A 22,145-nucleotide genomic window follows, 5' to 3' on the forward strand; every position below is an offset into this window, starting at 1 on the left:
TCAATTGGATTAAATTGATATATTTATCTCCTGTTTCTCAATTTTTATCAAATCTTTAAAATCCAAATCCCTTAATCTTTACCGTGGAACTAGGCAAGGTTGTCCTTTTAGCCTGTTAATTTGGCATTAGAACCATTAGCTGTGGCCTTTTGGCAAACTAATGACATCTCTGGAATCTTGAGGTGGGGGTGTTCATAATGTTTTTTTATGCGGATGGTCTTCTGTTGTATATTTCAGATCCTTATTGTTCAATTCCATCCATTCTGTCACTGCTCCACCAATTTGGTCAATTTTCAGATTATAAACTAAATTTTCAGAAAAGCAAGTTGTCTGGCTTTCTAGATACTGTCCTTTTAAAATAGCTAAAAATCAATTTAATAACTCAGTGTTACTGTTAATAAAAATTATTATAATTTGTTGAAAGAGAATTTTCTTACTTTAATGAATTATGTTAAGAAGTTTTTAGATCTGTGGTCTCCTTTCTCAATATCCTTAATAGGATGAATTAATGTAATTAAAATTAATATCTTACCCAAGTTTTTATATATTTTCCTAGCAGTTCCTGTTTTTGTTCCCAAAGCTTTTTTTGATTCGCTTGACTCATTTATTTGGAAAAATAAACATCTTCATCTTAGAAAAGTTTTCCTTCAAAACCTTAAAAAGAAAGGTGGTTTGGCATTACCTAATTTTAGAATTTGCCATTGGGCAGCTAATATTAGGTGTATTAATTTTGGTTTCATTATAAGATAGAATGGATGCTTCAAGTTGGATTAATTTAGAAATCAACTCTTCTAAAAAATATTCTCTTAATTCGACACTGGGAGTGCCATTACCTTTTTCTGCTTCTAAGTTATATGATAATTTTGTTGTTAAGCATATTTTGAGAATTTGCTTTCAATTTCGATATCCTAGGTTTTTACTTGCTACCCCTATATTAGTTAATTATTTTTCAACCTTTTATGCAAGGTTCTGCTTTTCGTGAATGACTTAAGTTGGGTATCCAATCTTTTCAAGATTTATTGATATTAATTTAGCTTAATTTGAACAATTCTCTCTTAAATGTTAAACTTCCCAAATATTATTTCTTTAGATACCTACAAATTAGGAGTTTTTTTTTAAACTCTGTAGCATTGAGACTCCTGGAGACCTTGCGATAAATACGATAGGGTGATTTATGATGTTAAACTGAATCCAAAAATGTTGATATCAGATATATATGATTTATTATGAAAGTCTAGAGATAATTCCCTAGATAAGATTAAAAAATTATGGGAGCAAGATCTTCAACTTTTCATTTTCGGATACTACATGGCTTAAAATTGATCAATTCCTCTTTTTGGGCCGAACATTCACTTTTCCAATTTAAGGTAGTAATTATCGAGGTTACTTTTCTGAAATTCAATTTGCTAGATTTTACGCTAAACATTTCCTCGAAATATGATGTGTAAAACTGAAGAAGGTACTTTGTTACATATGTTTTGGTCTTGTTCCTCTCTTTCCACTTTTTGGGAAGGTATTTTTCGTAGCTTATCTTTAGTTCTCAATGTGAATTTGATACCTAATCCTACATTTGCCCTTTTTTAGATCAACTAAGACAACTGATTTTAATTTAACTCCATCTCAACCCTATGTTGTCTCTTTTTCCTCCCTTATTGCAAGACATTCAATACTGATGAGTTGGAAAGATGCTGACTACTTATGGCTATCTAATGTGATGGCATGCCTAACTGTGGAAAAAAAAATCATAATGTTCTTCTATTTCTTTTGAAAATTTTATTTATTAATCATGATAAATCATGCAATAAAGATGCAAACAAATAAAACATAATACATACATAATATTTTTGCCCACCCCTCTCTAAACTACCCCAAAAGAAAAGGAAGAAAAGAAAAAGAGGAGATCAATTAACATAACACTCCTCAATTATTTGCCAAGGTTCAGAGCGACACCATCAATGTGTGGGGAAATAGATTAGTAATTCAACCCCATATATTCCAAATTCGGGCTCCAGGTTTTAACAAAAAAAAGAATAATTATTACATAAATTATATGTTATCTTTTCCAACGAAATACAAGATCTCATTTCCAAATGCCATCGCTGAATACTCAAATTAATCCCATTTTTCCAAATAGCCAAACATTTTCTAGCCACAGCTAAAGCCCATCTCAAAAAAAAAGCAATTTGAAAATTATTTAATTTTAACTCCAAGCTCAATTTCTTAACGTAACCCAATAAAAGTACCAAAGGGTCAAACAGCTTCTAAAAGTTCCTTAAATCTACCCCCAAAAGGTTTCACCATCTTACATAACCAAGTAGAATGTAAAAAAGAACCAATTTCCTTATGAAATTTGAAACATAAATCAGAAGAGATAAACTTATATTTCCTTAATTTCTCCAGAGTTAAGTATAACTGATGAACTAATCTATAACTTACATTTACAATTTTAATCATACTATTCTCACACAAGTTCATCCAATCAACCTGAGAAATAGGTGTGGACAAATCTTTTTCCAATTTTAATTTAGATTTATAAATATCGGGCTTAAGCATTTTATTCTGCAATAAAGCATACACCTCAGTTATAAATCCTTTCTTACCACCATAAGTAAGTAAAATTTCTAATTTAGACCTCCTAGATATGTTCTTCTATTGTAACAGAGTTAAAATATCTAAGTTTATGGGGTCTTTTTATCAATTATTTTTGTGATTTATAAAATCACTTGGATCTTGCTTTGTGAGTTTGTGGGTTTTTTGCAATGGTACTGAAATTATATGTACTTACCAGATAACTTCAGAAAGGAAGGGGTTAGAATTTGTAGTATAGTATAATATTTACTTCTAATCTTTTTCAATTAGCCATATGTTGTAATTGTTTAAGTGCTTGCCACTTTTTTTCTGTGTGACTGTTATGACATTGAGATTATATATAATAGTCTTTTTTCTTACATTATTTTTTTCTCTCTGTATTATATATTACCTTTGAATAATGGCTTTAACTTGCATACTATTTTCTGTAAAATCCAATAAAAATATTGAAGACGGAAAAATTGTCATTGGCCCATTTCCTTTGGAGTTATGAAACGGTGCACATGATGAGTCAATTAGGTACGATCAAAACAGTGGTTTTCAAACTCTTCTTCCCACTCACATACCACCTTAAATAATCCCTAACTAATCACAGAGCAGTTATGGCATAGGGATTACTTAAGGTGGTATGTGAGAGGGAAGAAAAGGTTTGAGAACCAACCTCTAATATGGGCTATCGAAGTTCAAAACAAAATATTGGAGTAAAGCAGCTAACAAAATAAATAAAACGAAGTTAAGAGAGGGAGGAAATGATAGTCTGAGTAGAATTAAAACTCTAATGTTATATTTGTAAAGGTGTCCGACTAGAGCATTAAGGGATGCAGAGTGAAAAAAGACAATATTTGGAGTATTGAAAAATAAGCTTAAGCCGATGGTCTCGAAAAGCTGAGAGACTGAGTGCGATATCTCGGTGGCCAGCAATGATAAGACAAAGGTGGAATACACTTGAACTAAAGAAACTGATGGTACAGGAGGAGGTTGTGAGGCTAGAAGAGGTTTCAGTGATGAACAAGGGAGCGGTGATGGAGAAGGTCATGAATTTTAAAAGTGAGAAGGACCAGGAGGCACTGTAGGGCAGCAGAAGAACTCTGCAAGGGAGAATAGAGACAGCAAGCCAAAATTTATGAAGGCTAGGATCTGGCAAGGAGAGTACTGGATTTGCTCAACTTGAAGGTGTAAAAAGTGGAAGTGAGCTCTTTGATGATAGGCTGGCTGGAGAAGTGTAATACTGATGTAGGCAGCCAACCTTTATGAAGGAGAGGACCCGGACAGAAAGATCACTGTTGGCTGCATCAGACTGAGACTCCGAAGATGCGGTTAAGGCTGAGACAAGGGGCCAGGGACAGGAAGAGAGCCTGAGACAAGAGGGCATGGAGAGGATGAAATCAGAAATCACTGATTTTGGAACTGAAGACCAGGTGGTGACTTTTGCAGTGTTTGTAGTAGCCTCTGTCTCCAATTGTCCATGCTGAGCTAAACGTTATTTGAGAATGGGGAAAGACTGGCTGTCCCTACTGTAAAGTGACCTGGAGTTGGGAATTTGAAGGAGGTGTATAGACAGGGCAGTGAAGAGAAGCCCACAGAGGAGGGATGCTGATGAAGACAGTGTCACCAACATGAGGAAAAACAGCACATGCTGGTGCACGTTCCCTGAAGATGTTGTCAAGACTAGAAATTCTACAATCAAGAGAGTGGAACCTCATGGAAATGAAACCTATCAGTTTCTAGTAATTAAACAACAGTATAAAATGTGCCAATGGCTTGTTCAATCACTCGGGTTATCACAGTATAAAAATATTTTGATTGTCACGAATCCACAATTCTGATGAAACATTAATTCTTTCTGTTTCTGCACAGATGCTGCATGGATCCAAATATCTTCGACACTTTCTGTTTTTAATAACTCAAGTTAGCAGTGTATGTGCAATATTTTGATGAAGGACTCAAGCCTGAAATGTTGGTTATGTATCTTGATCTTTGCTGTACATGGTTTGACCTTCTGAGATGCTCCAGCACTGTTTTATTTTAATGTTTGACCTGTTGAGTTTATCCACCATTGTGTTGTTACTTACATAGAATGTGTTCATTTTGTGAAGGTCGGCTCCATTGACTTTGATATTTAGAACCTGAGACCCACCTCTGCCTTTCTAAAGTTTCTGTCCTTATTAATAACGTTCCAATATCGGAATTAATAATCCTTTGTTTATTATCAGTTTGCTGCATTTGCACATGGTAAAGTCAACATCAACAGCTCTCAGATTTATTTCCTCATCCACAGCATTTAAATATCCCTTTATTTACTGTGGACCACCTATAACATCAGTGGTGTCTGGTGATCTTTCATAGACCACTGGGTTTTTTTATTTGTTTGCCGGTGGGAAATTATTTTGAGAATTATCTTTTTTTTTGTCAAGCTTGCAACTTGGTCTTGCGCATTTTCTGTGTAGGACACTGCCGATATTTTTCTTTGCCTTGTTGCCGTGGGCTACCATGGATCGGCCATGGTTTGTGGACCATAACATTGAGAAATTTTGCTGTAGAAAAAATTTAAAATCAATTGGCCTGATTGTTCTTTTTCTTTTAGCTTATGTTGCTGTTCTAAGTCACTTGTATGATTTCAAGCAAGTATTTTTTTCCCCCTTTTTGATCAAATTTAATATATCGAAAGTCAGATAAATTGACAAGTTAGAACATGGTATTTCCAAGGTTCCCATTGTCATCTCGTGCAACTGAATGGGCTTCTCCACTTCTATAAAACCCATCTTGGCCTTTCACATCTTTGTTTTAAACTAAGATATGATTGCCAGGTGTTTTCATCTTGTACAATGTAAAATGTGATTTGTTCTATCTTAAGGAAAGAATTGGAGATAAATACGGTGAGCACTAAATTGGAAGATGAACAGTCTCTCACTGCTGCTCTTCAGAGGAAAATTAAAGAATATCAGGTAAGATGATTTTACAAGCTATTACGTTACATTTACTTTCTCCAGCCACAGTATCTTTTAATCTGGAGAGTGGTGTTAAAGCACTAGGATGAAGAATTTTGGCCAGCACAAAGCAGTTATACAGATAACAGCTTGACGTTTTAGACCAGATCGAAAGCAGAGCCAAATTTGGCATCTGAGATCAATCAGCCCAGCGCCAAATCAGTAGTCTGAAGTGATTCATTGTCGGTGAGAGAGAATGTCAGCCATCTCAGCAATGCCAGGAATAAGGCTGGTAGTCAGACGTGGAAGAAGCAATCTTGTGCTTTGTTGCCGGTTGATCCTGGTTCCAGTCTTATGCAACATTATCCCTTTCTCCCCAGTCTGTAGAAATGAGAAGCAAATGTGAGTAGCATCTTTCATTTGGTGGCCTCCAGCAATTCCTTCTTGAATTGTTTGTTAGACAATTGACATCTATGCCAAGTTTTCTCATTATTGGTAATCCTTCCTCAAACAGGCCCAGCAGTGACATTGAGAGTATAGAAGAGCTAGTGTGTCACAGAGTAACTGCAGCAACATCTGTTGTTACTACACTGTAAAAGGTGAATCGTGTTCCCTTTACATTCCGTGACCAATGCAATTATACAGAAATAAATGCATTGAAGTCATAGCTCTCTTGTAATATCAGAATCCAAATTTATTTTCATGAACAAGTCGCCAAATTTGGTGTTATGTGGCAAACATACATATTATAACCGTCTTATAACATTACTACAAAAAATAAAACTAATAGGGCACGAAAAGTAAGGCAATGTCTTTGGTTCATTGATTATTCAGGAATCTGATGGGAAAGAAGCCGTCCTCGTGCCGCTGAGGGTTCGTCTTTAGGCTTCTGTACCTTTTTCCCGATGGTAGCAGAGTGAAGAGGGCATGGCCTGGGTGATGGGGGTCTTTTAGGATAGAGGCTGCTTGTTTAAGACACCGTGTTTGTAGGTCGGTGGCCCAGGCTTTTGGGGTCCAGTCTGCTAGTGTAACCTCTGTGTTCTTGTTCCAAGTATGGGGATCCTGGTGAACTGCTGCTAAAGCTTTGGTAGCTGATTGAATGGCAGGCACAGTTAGTGCAATGCTATTTCAATGCCAGTGACATGGGTTTGAATCCAGGGTTGTACGTTCTCCTCATGGTGGTCGTGGATTTTCTCCAGGTGCTCTGGCTTCCTCCCACCCTCCAAAACGTGTGTGATTAGGAGGTTATTTGCATGTAATGGGTGGCACGGGTTTCAATTGCTGGAATCCGTTTCTATTGTGCTGGTATTATTAAAATTTAAAATAAAATGATGAAAATAAGGCAAAGCTCAGACAAAATCCCCATGCCATTCATTGACTTGAGTTGCAGAGTAGTCTGTTGAACTATATCAAAGGCTTTGTAGGTTTAAAAATATTGACGATCTAATTGGAATGTCATTAAGTCAAAAATTGAAAAAGAGATTGCTGACGCTATGTCTGGACCATTTGTAACAGTTGTCTCTCACACACACACACACACACACACACACACACACACACACACACACACACACACACACACACACACACACACACACACACACACACACACACACACACCCACACACACACACCCACACACACACACGCACTACTTTCCCAATTACAAGTTTAGTTTTTTTTAACGATCATTGTGACTGGCGCACTACTTCTCTATTTTTTGAAATGCATGTCATGCTTCTTGATATTGTCGTTCGAATGGGACATGTATTTGTCAGCTTCTGCACAAATACTGTCAGAACTGGTGAGACTGTTCCAACAGCACACAAGGACTGATTGTCCACAAAAGGACACTTTTTGCACGAGGATTACTGTGACCTTGTCTATTTATTGTCTCTTTGAACTTAATTTAATTAGTTGACACTTCTTTCTTTCCAGGTGTCTGTCTGTGACCGCAAGTAACAATCAGTCCATTTGTATGTTTGACAATGTGTATGACAATGAACTCTTTATCGTTAGTCACTTTGGCTTTATTGGTATTCAATCTGTCCACATTGTTGGTCTACCTAACATTAATTTCATTACTTGGAGCTGCCAAACCATCTATGATACATTGCTACTCTCAATCTGTCTGCTAATTTTTAAAGGAAATAAATAGTGCTGTTTTTTCATGCACTCAGTTTGGGGTTTTTTTTGCTGTTAGCTTTTAGCACTAATGCTGATTTCTCCACCAAAATCTTGCAATGTAATCACATTTTAATGATCTTGTATTTCAATTCTTCCATCGTAGTAATAGCACAAATGTTTTCATGTCGACGAGAATACATTTCATTGAGTTTTCTGCTAGAATATTGGTGGCTAAATGGGTTTATATTATATTTATGTACCACATTGCTAAGTGTAATATTGTGAACCACATGAGTTTTAACAAGTAAATATAGTGCTCTAATTTAAATGTTTATATACCATGATGTACCAGTTACCTAAAAAAGGTCAAACCCCAAAAACACACTGTTTCAATAATCATATATGAAGACAACATTCCTGATGGGGTTTATTGCCAAAATAACTCAATTTATTTTAATACTAAATTTACCTTTTAGCATGTAGTTCATTTACAATTGGCAGCAAGTGGGCTATTAACAGTTTCTCGGAGGAGACAGCGACGTTGAACAGAGCTAAAAAGTATTTACCTCGTTCCTTTCTTCTCTTAATGTGTCAGGATTGGGTCTGAAACCGCACTCTGGCCTATGTCATTAGATGGGTGGGGGTGGGGGGGGGGTATTCACCAACAGCTGGCGAATCAGTCCTAACTCTGTTAGAGTAGTGGTTTCTCCAGTAGTGCTCAGTACATTTTTTTTTAAAAAGGCCCATCTGATTTTTATTCGGTATCCGATGGTGTGTTTTTATTCCAGATAGTCTAACAAACGCAGTTTAACTGAAGATCGTTTTATAGCCATGATGAATCATTGCTCAGGATATGAACAAGATTGGGGGGGGATGATGTGAATTTTTTATGTTTTGTGCATTCTGAGATTCTTCATGTATCGACTGCAGGTGTAGGAAAACCTAAAAAATGACTTGAACGCTCAGCGGGTCAGACAGCAGAAATAAAGTCACTATTTCAGGCTGAGGGCCAGTCATCAGGACCCTGGGTCTTTGACTTGAAATATTGATTTTTTTTTTGCTGTCCATGGATGCTACTGAGTATTTCCAACACTTTGTGCCTTAAAGAAATTAGGGTTGATTTTCATATGAAATGCTGGGTATTGAAAATTGTATGGTGACACGGTCTTCACAATACTCAGAGAGGGTCCAAATCAGTTTTATGCTAATGTTTAGAGTGCAATGCACAAAAGACACTCATGCAGCCCTTTCACCCCATGAGCTCGTGCCACCCAATTACACTCAAATGGCCTACCTCCGCAGCACGTTTTTGAAAGGGGGGTGGAAACCGGAGCACTCAGGCGAAACTCATGCAGACACAGAGAGAATGCATGAGCTGCTTACAGACAGTGCCGGATTTTCGAACTCCATTCGCTGGTACTGTAACAGCGTTGCGCTGACCGTCATGCTAAAAATGCCGGAGAAACTCAGCAGGTCTCTCGTAAGCCTAGGGATATAATAATGTTTTGGGCCTGAGCCCTTCATCAGGGTTTTAACGCAGGAGTTGTTAGTCACCTCACTAAGTTACAAGTACAAATTATTTTAACGTTGCAAAAGAAATGATCAGTGAAATTGTAGGCGAAATATTCAAGCATTAATTGCTGTGATCCTCATAAATTGCTGCCAGTAGCCTAACTCTTCAACCTGCAGTTTTGCAGAATTAACATTACAGTTACACGATCCTTTATCCGGAACCCTTGGGGGGACAGAATGTTCCGAATTTTGGAAAGCCAGATTTAAGCCCACCCGAATGGTAAAAGGTAAATCGTGTTCCCTTTACATTCTGTGACCAATGCAATTATACAGAAATAAATGCATTGAAGTCATGGCTCTCTTGTAATATCAGAATCCAAATTTATTTTCACGAACAAGTCACAAAATTTGGTGTTATGTGGCAAACATACATATTATAACCATCTTACAACTACTCTAAAAAATAAAAATAACAGTGCACGAAAAGTAAGGCAATGTATTTGGTTCATTGATTATTCAGGAATCAGATGGGGAAGATGCTGTCCTTGTGCCGCTGAGGCTCGTCTTTAGGTTTCTCAAGCACAGAAGCCTTTTTGTCCCAAGTTTTGGAATCTCTGAGTCTGATTGTGTCATGTTGTGCTAGTGGCCCTAAGCTTTTTGCAGACTTTTCATAGTTTTTTTTGTAATTGCAGATGCTTTTGCTTCATTTGACATCTCTGTTCTTGCTTGGGTCTGCAGAGTCGGGATCTGTGGTGTGTAGTCTACGTCCTATTAGATGACATGCCATGTTCAAGTGGTGAAGCTCTGTAACTCGATAAGGATCTGAGCCACTGTCTTGTGCTTTCTTGGGCAACTGTTTAACTATGAGCACTCCTTTCTCTGCTGTACCATTTGACTGTGGATACAGAGGACTTGAAGTCACTTATTGAAAATTGTAGTCTCTGCAAAGTTCTGGAATTCTTTACAGATGTAGCATGGTCCATTGTCACTGTAGACAATTTGAGGAATTCCATGTCTGGCAAAGATCGATTTCATATATTTGATTTGGATTTCCTAGATCTCATTTTTTGTTTATGTGTGTGAACACACACTGTGGCTACAGCTATGCCTTCATTTTCACAGGCTTTTGCATTCTCACTGAACTTTTTTGTGTGCTGCAGAGTTTTTAATTCACTGGCGTGGCGTTTCTTCACAGCTCCAGCTAAGGTAAGCTCTGTCTCTCACAGAAGCCTCTCCCACACTTTCTTATCAATAATCCTGAACACAATTTGATCATGGATCATTTAATCTTGTAGCAATCTAAAATTGCATGCTCTTGCTTTTAAATTCATGTTATGTTTAAAAAAAAAGTATCAAAGCTCTTTCCCCGCAACTGCATGCATGAGCGAAACGCGTACTTCTTGAACATTTCATTTTGCTTTGGTGGACAGTGTTCACCAAACATCTCGATAACCTTATCAAACTTCCCCTGGTGTTCTGCCTCGGCAAAAACAAATGTATTGAAAACCTCTAGTGCTTCAGGTCCCACCACGTTAAGTAGCAACGCAATCTTCCATGCTTCTGGTATGCTATCAACTCCAATGGCTTGCAGGTACAGCAGGAATCTTTGAACAGACTCCACATGTGGTGATATTTCCAGTCCAATTTACATCATCATCAGTCTTCACACTTTCTGTTTCTCTGCTGCTATATTGACTGATTCTCACTCCTGGTACCATGTAATGTTTCTTTTATTGTAATAAAGAAACGGGTTGTTTTAAAACAACTACACTTTATTAGCTTTATCATGACTGTGCGGAGGCATCCATCTTGAATCATCCTTAGCTGCAACATACTAATCTCCAACTCCTTATAATGGTTAGGAGGATCTCTAGCCGTCTATCACTGCAGGTTGGACTCATGGGCTCGAAGGACCTCTTACCTTGCTGATCCTCGAAATTAAAAATTAATCCATCTGTTTCAAGTTCACTTTACGTCATAGCTAGACTAAATCAAATCTCTTTCCTTTCATCAATTGTTCAAGAAGGTCATGGATTTAATGAGTTGGAGAAAATGGATGGGTAGGAGATGAGGGAGAATGTCATTTTATGTGGAGAATGACGATAAACTAGAAATCAATACCGGTAAGGGTGGTGGACATTGTCAATCAGGCTGAATAACAAGGAATTGGATAGTGAATTTGCAGCTTATTGCAGAAAAAGTGGAGGAACTGGGCTAGCAGGATTGGTTTGCAAGGAGTATGGACTTCTTGGGCCAAAAGGTTTTCCTCCTTTGGCAAAATATTTCTAATGTCTTTTCTGCCCTCTACCCCCCCCCCCCGCCCCCCCATGATGACCTCTTTCATTTTCCTTTTTCTTCCCTCTCCTACCTATATCCACCTATCACCTGCCAGCCCATGCTCCCACTCCTTTATTCAGATTTCTGCCTGTTCCCTGCCCTTCTTGATAAATGGTTTTGGCCTAGAATATTGATTATCTCTTGCTTTCCGTGGATCCTTCCTGACCCACTGAATTCCTCCAGCATTTTGTGCGTTGCTATTGTTTCCTAAAAATTTTTTATTGAAATTGTGTTCAGTACAAAACAAATGGAAAAAAAAACAATTTGTGAGCTTCTGCTCTCTGGTTTGCAGAGCCATTAAAAACCATTGTCCTATCTTTCTGGGCTTTCAGCATAACGAAGTCTGGCAAGGGCCTTTAATTTTCAGGGGCAAAATTAACAATGTGTCTAAACCACCAGTATTTAATACCAATCATCAAATGAGTCACAGAAGAAAACATCCCCCCTTCATTTTTCGTTCAGCCGAAAGAAAAATAACCAGCAAATAAAGTTAGGAGTAGACCATTATCCTTAGCTATTATGTTTGATGCAAACTTGTTTTTCTTTAAAGATATCATGTCAGTAAAATAAAATATCTTTCATTTGAATTATTTGATTTGTTGTTAGGGGTGGAAACTGATATAACTGTGTCATTAAATTGTAATCTGTTTCCTGTCCATTAAATGCAGACATTTAAACCTTATCGTACAGTTCTTGGCAGAGGGGTTTTATTTCACAAATACTACTCTACAAAAACAAATAAAATGGGGCATTTATCTATCAGGCTGGTGTTGTCGCTGAGATAGGGACCGGTCCCAGGCAGGTAATTCCATGTGGTGTATCTCAAACATGGTGACTGTCCACTGAATACTAGCAGAGTGATCCAGAGATGTTGGTTCAAATTTCACCTTTACAGCTGTGGGATTTACATTTTGTTAAAGTAATCAGGAATTGAAATTGAAAACTAATCTCAGTAATAATGACCATAAAACTTGTAAAAAAAAACACACTCACACACCTGGAAGTAATCTACCATCCTTACAGGGTTTATTTTATATTATAATTGCCACAACAAGCCAAAGAATTGTGCTTGGATGGCTATGTTGAAATAGGAGAAAGAAAAGACTAGGAGAAGATTGAGCATAATTGATTGAATTCAGGGATGGCACAACCATTCTTTACCTGCCTGACCTTGCAAACATCTAAATGCCTAAATTGAGAAAATGTTCTGTGGGCTAATCAGGAAACATCCTTACTGCTTTCATCATCAGACCTTACAGGCAACAGACCAGACACCTGGAGCATCACCCTGGATAAAGACTGTCCCACCAGCACCACCAGTCAGGGCAGCACAGTGACAAATGGGATAGAACATTCCTGGGCATAAGTAAGCAGCTTTTCAGTTCCTGGAGCACATGCCATATAAAATATAATGTTTTGTGTTTGTTATGGAGTATATTGAAGGAGGAAAGAGAAGCCAAGTGCTGAAGACATTTAACCAGCAGTTCTGGATCATGGGACCACTGTTGTCGAGAGATGTCTGGTAGAGTGATAAAAATTGGGGACTGATGGACCCTTAATGCTGGTAGCTCATCTCTCTGTGGAGTTTGTAAGTTGGAGGAGATTGCAGTGTAGGGAGAAGTGGAACTATTTAAGTAAAGATGAGATCTATTTGTTGCTTATTCAGAAGCTTTTTATAAACCTGCTCTCCTTCACTCCTTTTCAATCCCCAGATTTTCATTGGAAGGCTACAGATGGTACCCTTTCAGATGTCAAGATCTTAAGAGTTGGTATTCTCCTTGGGTGGTGGGGGGTGGGGTGGAAATGGTTAGCGCAATGCTATTATTAGAACCAGCAACTCTAGTTCGAATCCTACGCTGTCTTTGTACGTTCTTCCCGTGTCTGCTTTGGGTTTTCCTTGGGTGCTCTGGTTTCCTCCCCCCCCCCCCCGCCTTCAAAGACATACGGGGCTTGTAGGGTAATTGTGGCATTTGGGCGGCAGGGGCTCGTGAGCTAGAAGGGCCTGTTATTACACTGTGTCTAAATTTAAAACTTTTAAATCAACCATGAAGACGCTGTTTACATCCGGTACCGCACGGATGGCAGTCTCTTCAATCTGAGGCGCCTGCAAGCTCACACCAAGACACAAGAGAAACTTGTCCGTGAACTACTCTTTGCAGATGATGCTGCTTTAGTTGCCCATTCAGAGCCAGCTCTTCAGCGCTTGACGTCCTGCTTTGCGGAAACTGCCAAAATGTTTGGCCTGGAAGTCAGCCTGAAGAAAGCTGAGGTCCTCCATCAGCCAGCTCCCCACCATGACTACCAGCCCCCCCCACATCTCCATCGGGCACACAAAACTCAAAACGGTCAACCAGTTTACCTATCTCGGCTGCACCATTTCATCAGATGCAAGGATCGACAATGAGATAGACAACAGACTCGCCAAGGCAAATAGCGCCTTTGGAAGACTACACAAAAGAGTCTGGAAAAACAACCAACTGAAAAACCTCACAAAGATAAGCGTATACAGAGCCGTTGTCATACCCACACTCCTGTTCGGCTCCGAATCATGGGTCCTCTACCGGCACCACCTACGGCTCCTAGAATGCTTCCACCAGCGTTGTCTCCGCTCCATCCTCAACATCCATTGGAGCGCTTACACCCCTAACGTCGAAGTACTCGAGATGGCAGAGGTCGACAGCATCGAGTCCACGCTTATGAAGATCCAGCTGCGCTGGATAGGTCACGTCTCCAGAATGGAGGACCATCGCCTTCCCAAGATTGTATTATATGGCGAGCTCTCCACTGGCCACCGTGACAGAGGTGCACCAAAGAAAAGGTACAAGGACTGCCTAAAGAAATCTCTTGGTGCCTGCCACATTGACCACCGCCAGTGGGCTGATAACGCCTCAAACCGTGCATCTTGGCGCCTCACAGTTTGGCGGGCAGCAACCTCCTTTGAAGAAGACCGCAGAGCCCACCTCACTGACAAAAGGCAAAGGAGGAAAAACCCAACACTCAACCCCAACCAACCAATTTTCCCCTGCAACCGCTGCAATCGTGTCTGCCTGTCCCGCATCGGACTTGTCAGCCACAAACGAGCCTGCAGCTGACGTGGACTTTTTACCCCCTCCATAAATCTTCGTCCGCGAAGCCAAGCCAAAGAAAGAAATTTAAAACTTTTTACATTTTTAAAAAAAATTAAACATTAAAAAAAAATTCCTCTCTACACTGTTGTCCATCTTTACATAGATTATTATAATCTCTGATCAAGATTTTGTTCAGAAATTCCAATACTACCTCCACTGGCACAGTGTCTTGTGAAGGATCTTCATGACTGATAAAATATTCAGGTTGATAAATGAATGGTATTGAGCATGGATTATATTTGTACAGTTGATGTTAAGATACTTGAATGATTACCATTATAGGTTAAAATGTAATCCAATGTGCCATACTTTAAAATTCTGCCCATCTCACGGGTAAGTAGGGCAGTAGATCACCAATCCACAAGGTATCCACATCTACTTTATCTCTGTGAAGTGAGGCCATTAACAGTTTCACTGATGGCATCTGCGGGAGATCAGATGAACCGCTGACCCATCATCTTGGGAACAAGTGATGGATGTTGCATACGTTGAGGTCTAGGGTAGGCTCACCAGCCTCTGCTATTACTGTTTCTGGGGTGGCTGTTTGCCAGATCAGTCCTCTGCTGTGACTGTAAATGTAGAATGGATATCCAAGTGTTGAGGTTATAAGGGTACATCAGGGACCTTTGCTGTGGTGTTTAATGAACAATGAGGGCAAGGTCAGACAGGGTGAAGAATGAAGCCTCTGAAGGAGACTGGAAGTTGGAATCTTGGCATGGGGACGGTGGTCACCATTATCAGTGTAGTGATTGGATGGGAGTAGGGGTCATCAGAAGGTGTGAATGAAAGGACAGTGATTCGAGTCAGTGAGAGGCCCAGAGAATGGCCAACGATCGCTACTTTCAGGGTTAGATTTTCCAAGTTCTCATTCCAAATGTGAAAAGGAGCGACACATGGGAAATTTCCTTACCAGGTATGCATGATGGTCATATGGCCAGAGTGAATTTCCAAAGTGACACTAATTAACTGAGAAATTCTCATTATCATATTTGGCTTGGCAGTTGGAGGAGAGACTAACATTCAGTTACACAAAGCTGATAAAAAGTGACAGTATTTCTGGGCATACGTTGGTTGCCTGGCTTCTGAACAGGAAGCATATTGCACTTTTACCAATTCTTCCAGAAAGTGATGACTACAAATATCCTGTGCTGTAGCCACAAAACGCGTGCAAAAATAGAAGCTACGTTCCTAACCACATTCCCTCAGTGACCTGATCTCCCATGGGAAGGCTGGATAGGATGATCAATGAAATCCAAGTCATTTCATATAATAATGCAGTATCTGGTGAAATTCTAAACTCTGAAACTGCCCATCTCTTGGAGAAATAAAATCTGTGATGTGTAATTCCATCTCTTTTATAACATGCCTTTGTTTTAACCACAAACCAACTGCCGGTGAATAAGTCTCCCACAAAGGTAATGTTTCAGGCAATGCCACTGTCTCTTCCAGCCTTTGATTTTTAACACTGGGCCTTCAACTCCTCCTTTTGTCCCTGGCCATATGCCCACGTGTGGCTGCTGGGCCTTGTGTTTTTGTTGTTGCGGCCATTCTCTCAGTGTCAGAATCCAACCACAGTGATCTGTTGAACAGAACAGCTGCAGGGAAAAAAAAATTGTAGTCTTTGTTTTGCTTTTGTTTGTAAATATTTGAGTAGTGAGGCTTAGAAAGCTCAGTTCTAACTTATTTTTTTGCCAGATTGAATTTCACTAAAATAGGACATTTTCCAAATATAGAGTGATTAAGTTAATCACCAGCTTGGAAATAAAACATTGCAGTGTATTTCTGGGAGTGCCCCTGGTATACATTCGATGGTTGTGTACAAGCAGATTGCCAACCTATATTCCCATTGACTTTGTTAAGCGTTGAACACAGTTTTTTTTTCTCCAAATTCAGCCAAGCAGCATCTTATTTTAAGTGGAATCTAGCGTTGTAAATTCCCAGGTTGAATTGTACCACTCTGGAAATTTGACTCGCACCCTCTTCCCTCTTGCCCATTTTACAAGCTGTCTGCTTCAGATGTGGATCAGATCACATTATTTTAGAGCATTCCCATGTGAATTAATCCAGCGAGTGAGTGCCTGTAATTAGGCGTTCATCCGCTGGACAACTATCCTAGAGCCACGCTTGGTAAGTCCCACTAATTATCTCCTCCACCTCAAGTCGCCCCTATAACTTTGATGCCAGCACCCTATTCAGCCTAACCCTAACCAACTCCCTGATCTCCATATCATATAGTCCCCAATTTTCTAATTAACTATTGGCCCACACTCCTCTGGACACTCTTTGACACACTGACCTCCAGACAATGCTTTGATCTCTGACCAGTATCTTCCTCCCAAGACCCATTTAGGCCTCAGCAGCTGGCCACTTCTCTAAAGTCCTTGATCGGTCTGCTGAATCCCCTGATACTATCACCAGTACCACCCCACCCCACCTTGGAGTCCTTGCTCATCTCTGATTGCTTCAGACACAGAAAGAGAATCAAATGCACTTGTCCTTTTCCAATAACACGTACTAAAGTTTGCGGTGGAGAACCCTCAACTGACACCATCACATGCATTGAACCCTTTTGGAGTGCAGAACTTCTGGACTGTGGTTTTCTGTTATAGCAAAGCAGGTTGCATGAAATTTGTAAAATAATCTTTGAATCAGGTGCCAGTAGTCATCGAGTCAGATCGCATGGACATAGGCCCTTCAGTTAACCATGGCAATGCTATCAAATGCCCATCTACACATCTTTTCTTTGGCTTGGCTTCGCGGACGAAGATTTATGGAGGGGGGTAAAAAGTCCACGTCAACTGCAGGCTCGTTTGTGGCTGACAAGTCTGATGCGGGACAGGCAGACACGATTGCAGCGGTTGCAAGGGAAAATTGGTTGGTTGGGGTTGGGTGTTGGGTTTTTCCTCCTTTGCCTTTTGTCAGTGAGGTGGGCTCTGCGGTCTTCTTCAAAGGAGGTTGCTGCCCGCCAAACTGTGAGGCGCCAAGATGCACGGTTTGAGGCATTATCAGCCCACTGGCGGTGGTCAATGTGGCAGGCACCAAGAGATTTCTTTAGGCAGTCCTTGTACCTTTTCTTTGGTGCACCTCTGTCACGGTGGCCGGTGGAGAGCTCGCCATATAACACGATCTTGGGAAGGCGATGGTCCTCCATTCTGGAGACGTGACCCATCCAGCGCAGCTGGATCTTCAGCAGCGTGGACTCGATGCTGTCGACCTCTGCCATCTCGAGTACTTCGACGTTAGGGGTGTAAGCGCTCCAATGGATGTTGAGGATGGAGCGGAGACAACGCTGGTGGAAGCGTTCTAGGAGCCGTAGGTGGTGCCGGTAGAGGACCCATGATTCGGAGCCGAACAGGAGTGTGGGTATGACAACGGCTCTGTATACGCTTATCTTTGTGAGGTTTTTCAGTTGGTTTTTTTTCCAGACTCATGGTCATGGCATCATCTTCGTAATTTTGCTGACCAGCATTTGTGCATTTCCTTGTGAGACTTTGAAAACTTGTTTCAATTAATGTGAGAGAAAGGAGAAATTGGAGGGGAGACCAACATGGGCATTGAATGAAACATCTAATTTTTGAAACATTGGTGAATGCTTCATTTTCAATATAGACCATTGGCCTCTGCAGAATTTCTGGGCCTCCCTTGCCTTGGTAAAGTAACTATCAAGGGAAACCATCTTACGCACAAGGAGCAGGGTCGGCTTCAGAACAAATCTTAGTGGGGGGAGGGGCGCAATCTGACATTCGAAAACTCATTCGGGGGGTGGAGGTGGTGCCTACTATGAACCTCCGTGCGCCATCATCCTCCCCTTCCCCTCCCTCCAACCTAATAGACAAACCTACTGCTTATATTGCGTAGAGACTAGTGACATTTGTGATGCTGGTCCTGTGAGTCGGGGTGGAGGGGGCGCACACACAGGTGGGGATTTACAATGCCTCATTTGGGGGGAAATGCCTGCGAATGCACCCCCTTGGCGCCGACCCTGACGGGGGGGGGATTACTGCATAGGCTTAATTTTGAAAGCATTTGGGAAATGAGCCAAAATCTGCTTATTCTGGTAAACATATTAACAACCAGCTAATTTTCCTTGGGCAGTTGAATTTGGATGGACTTTCAGAGAGATTGCAAAGTTTGCCTTAGTGTCGGTCATTAAATCCTTATGCTAATATGTTGCTGTGGATTAAAGACAAAAGCCAAGAAAAATTTAGAATTCAGAAAGACGATCTCAATGAAATTGCCGTCTTTGGGGACTTGAAAGGTGGATATGAAATTGCTGATTCCCCCGACTGTGGTATTTAGAACTGGGCATCACAGGCTTGAAATAAGGTTTCAGGCATTCAGAACAGATGAGAAGAAATTTAGCAGGTGGATTCTGCATTCTATATGAAAGCGAGAACTGGATTTTTTTACTGAACGTATTGGGGAAAGGGAGCAAAGAGATATTCGGGAATTTGAGGGATAGAGGGTTCAAAGAGAAATTGGTGCTGAGGTAGAAGATCAGCCACAATCTTATTCAATGGTGGATCAGGGATGTGGGGCTGATCAGACTCCGCCTCTTTATTTATATTCCATGTTCTTCCCAGTGCGCTCCTCTGAACTTTTCTTCAGTTGTCCGCATACTCACCTTGGCAGTACTCTTACATAAGATTTTGTCCTTTCTTCCTTTTGCTCTCTTCCCTTCTTACGACCCTTATAATTGCATCACAGCCACAAGTTTCAGTTTATCATCAGCTGACTACATACTGTGAAACCCTGTGATTTTTTTTAATGCTAATATGGACATAATGTGATGAGTCATTGGACTCGGGCTTCGGGCTCCCAGGCAAGAGCGGGGATGTCGGGCAAAATGCAAGTACAGTGAAACCCCAATTTAGCACGACCCGGCTTTCTTCGTGATGAGATTTTATGGACCCCAACGATCATATTATAATGGGATTTCACTGTTTATACCAGACAAAACAGCATTTCTCTGGACCATGGTACGCATACAGACATATTCAATACAATTTTCACACAGAATATAATAATCGCATAAAATTGTAAAATATATACTGGTAAGTATAAATATTTCAGAATAATTTACTTGTGGCATTTATAAGCAACCCAAAGTTATAGGATCCCATTCATCGATCCCTCCTTCCTTACAGTGGTAGGTCAAAAGTCCTGTGTGATGGATGGTAAGAACCCTCTATAAATCTTGGAGCCCTATACAAGCAATGTTCCCAGTCATTTTCGTCAGACTCCAGTGATCTTCTCGGCCATTTTGGTGGTCACCTATCCTGATGTCCTGATATGTCAAGATGCCTGCTTGATGCTCCTGAGAAATTAGGCCTGAGCTGCTTTTTCTATTTCAACATTGCGTGTAAAGAAAGGCCATATTTTGAGTTGCCACAATTCCCTGCCCATTCATCTTTATATTCAGAGAAAAATCTCATCTTGGATTTCAAAACAGAACTCAGTGTTGTTATTTTATTCTACTGAGAGTCCATGCAATTTGTATTTCACATGAAACAGCTCAATAAAGTGTCACGTTCTGCATCTCCAGCTGGCAGTTCATGAAGCAAATTGTACTGTCTTTGGGATTTGAGCTGACTTGGTTGGGCTGAAATGATTGTAAATGCTGGTACGGAGCACGGGTCTCCGTGTTTCAGTGTTCTTATTAAAGTGAAGGTAAAGCATTTTGTGGCGAGCAGTCTAGAGTTACTTCACTGGGTGAAACATTCAGGCTGGAGAAGTGGGAAAATAATTTCTATCTGTCTTAAATGATGTTTAATGTTCAGTTGTTTGTGCTCTACTGTACCTTTCAAGCAAGAATGGTGATGATTCTGCATTGGTAAGCTGTGTTATCAAAGACCTTATTCACAAAACTCATTGCTGGGGTTCCTATCACTAAGGACAGTGCCCATAATAGGTTGTCCGTCTTTATATTCCAGGGCAGGTGGATGTTCGTGTTTCTATCCCAGCCCACCTGTGCTTAATTTGGATGCCTGGCTCAGCACCTGAGAGGAGCTCAGTGAGGCAGAGTGTGCTCATTACGGCAAGCAGCCTTTGGGCAGTGTAACCTGACCATGCGCTGGAACCCTGCTGTCAAATGTTCTTGAACGTTTTGTGTACATCTCAGAGAGAGGAAGAGGCTGAAAATAATTGAAGCAAATTGAAATAATTTATAATTTAATGAAAGCAGAGTTTGAATTTACATAGCTAACAAATAAAAGCATTAAAATAATGTTTCTGTTTCCATATCTTATGTTCTTTCTTTCTCCTTTATTTATATCTTAGATTGTTCACTTGTGAATTCTACATTTGAATTGCCCAATTTTTACATGAATGCACACAAATGCACCCTGGGATCACGTGACTTGAAGTAGCATTTTGAGTTGGGACCGGATGCCGAGAGCTCCAAACTAAAAACTGTACAGCAGTTAATCCACCTTTCAGTTTAAATTTTAAAATAATGGGAAAATTTGGGGTTTTTAACCTCTCTCTGGTGTCAGTTGCGAACTTGTAGCTAAGCATTCGCAGAGCACTCTACTACTTTATTTGACAAAACGCAATGTTAATGTTAAAATGTAAGTACCAGGCCTGTGCTGAGTCTGAAATTAGTTATGATTTTTTTTGATTAAAATGCTAAAATTAGGATTTCATTTCTTTCATTGAGCAGGGAGAACCTTATGCTTTGGAGAATTATATCTGATGGTACAGAGAAAGTAAATCAAGGAAGTAAGGTAAATTATTTTTGAACATCAGATCAGAGAATACTTTGACATAGAGAGGAATTTCTTTTTAAGTTAGGAGAACATAGTGTTGCAGTGAGAATAATAAGCTAAGGGTCAGCAGAAGGGTGATGGGCCAAATCACCTTCACCTTTGGAGTTAACTGTTGTTAGTTCACTGTTCAGTACATTTCCGATTATCTGAAAACCACTTTAGTGAAATTCTCAGTTACCTGCAGAAATTTTTGGTGGTGACGTGACATCACAAGTTGAAAAAAAAAGTTGATTTTTCTTTTAACCTGCCATGCTCAAGTGGGACTCTGATGCACTGTTAGAGCTATTTTGAATCCACCGGAGCTCTTGGGTACTCAGATGGTCTCTGACACGCTGTTAGCGCCATTTTGAATTCAGTGAAGCTCTCGTGTACTCAAGGTAAGAATTAAACATTATTTCACACTTGAAACACCTTCCCTTGTTCCTGGTTGTTGTTTTATGTGGATGCTACTGGGCTGGGATCAATGCGGGGACCGTGGGGATCCCGCGATGGTGGTGGGGAGGGTTGGGTTGGGATCTGAACAGCCCAAGGTCCCCGCTCTGATCCCAGACACCTCTCTTCTGCCGTCAGCGATCCCGCCCAGATGCCCAAGATCAGAGCGGGGACTTCGGGCTCCCGGGCAGATTCTGTGACGGCAGTGGGGAGACTTTGGGATCGGCGACAGCCAATACAATTATTCCGCTGCTTAAAGGTGTTTCTCAGATATCCAGAAAATGCAGTTAACCGATACACATTCGGTCCCAAGCATTTTGGATAAT

At 40.3% G+C, this 22,145-nt stretch overlaps 1 protein-coding gene across 2 annotated transcripts in view; it reads left to right on the forward strand.

Moving 5' to 3' along the window:
- The first annotated feature begins 5,449 nt into the window (after positions 1-5,449).
- Positions 5,450-22,145, forward strand: part of LOC138759287 (putative uncharacterized protein MYH16) — a 115,977-nt gene continuing 99,281 nt past the window's right edge. For both annotated transcript variants that reach the window (XM_069929474.1, XM_069929475.1), the window contains exon 1: positions 5,450-5,534. The gene's annotated coding sequence lies outside the window, so the exon portion shown is untranslated. The remainder of the gene's footprint in view (positions 5,535-22,145) is intronic.

Source organism: Narcine bancroftii, chromosome 3 (assembly GCF_036971445.1).
Source record: "Narcine bancroftii isolate sNarBan1 chromosome 3, sNarBan1.hap1, whole genome shotgun sequence".
Classification (NCBI taxonomy): domain Eukaryota; kingdom Metazoa; phylum Chordata; class Chondrichthyes; order Torpediniformes; family Narcinidae; genus Narcine; species Narcine bancroftii.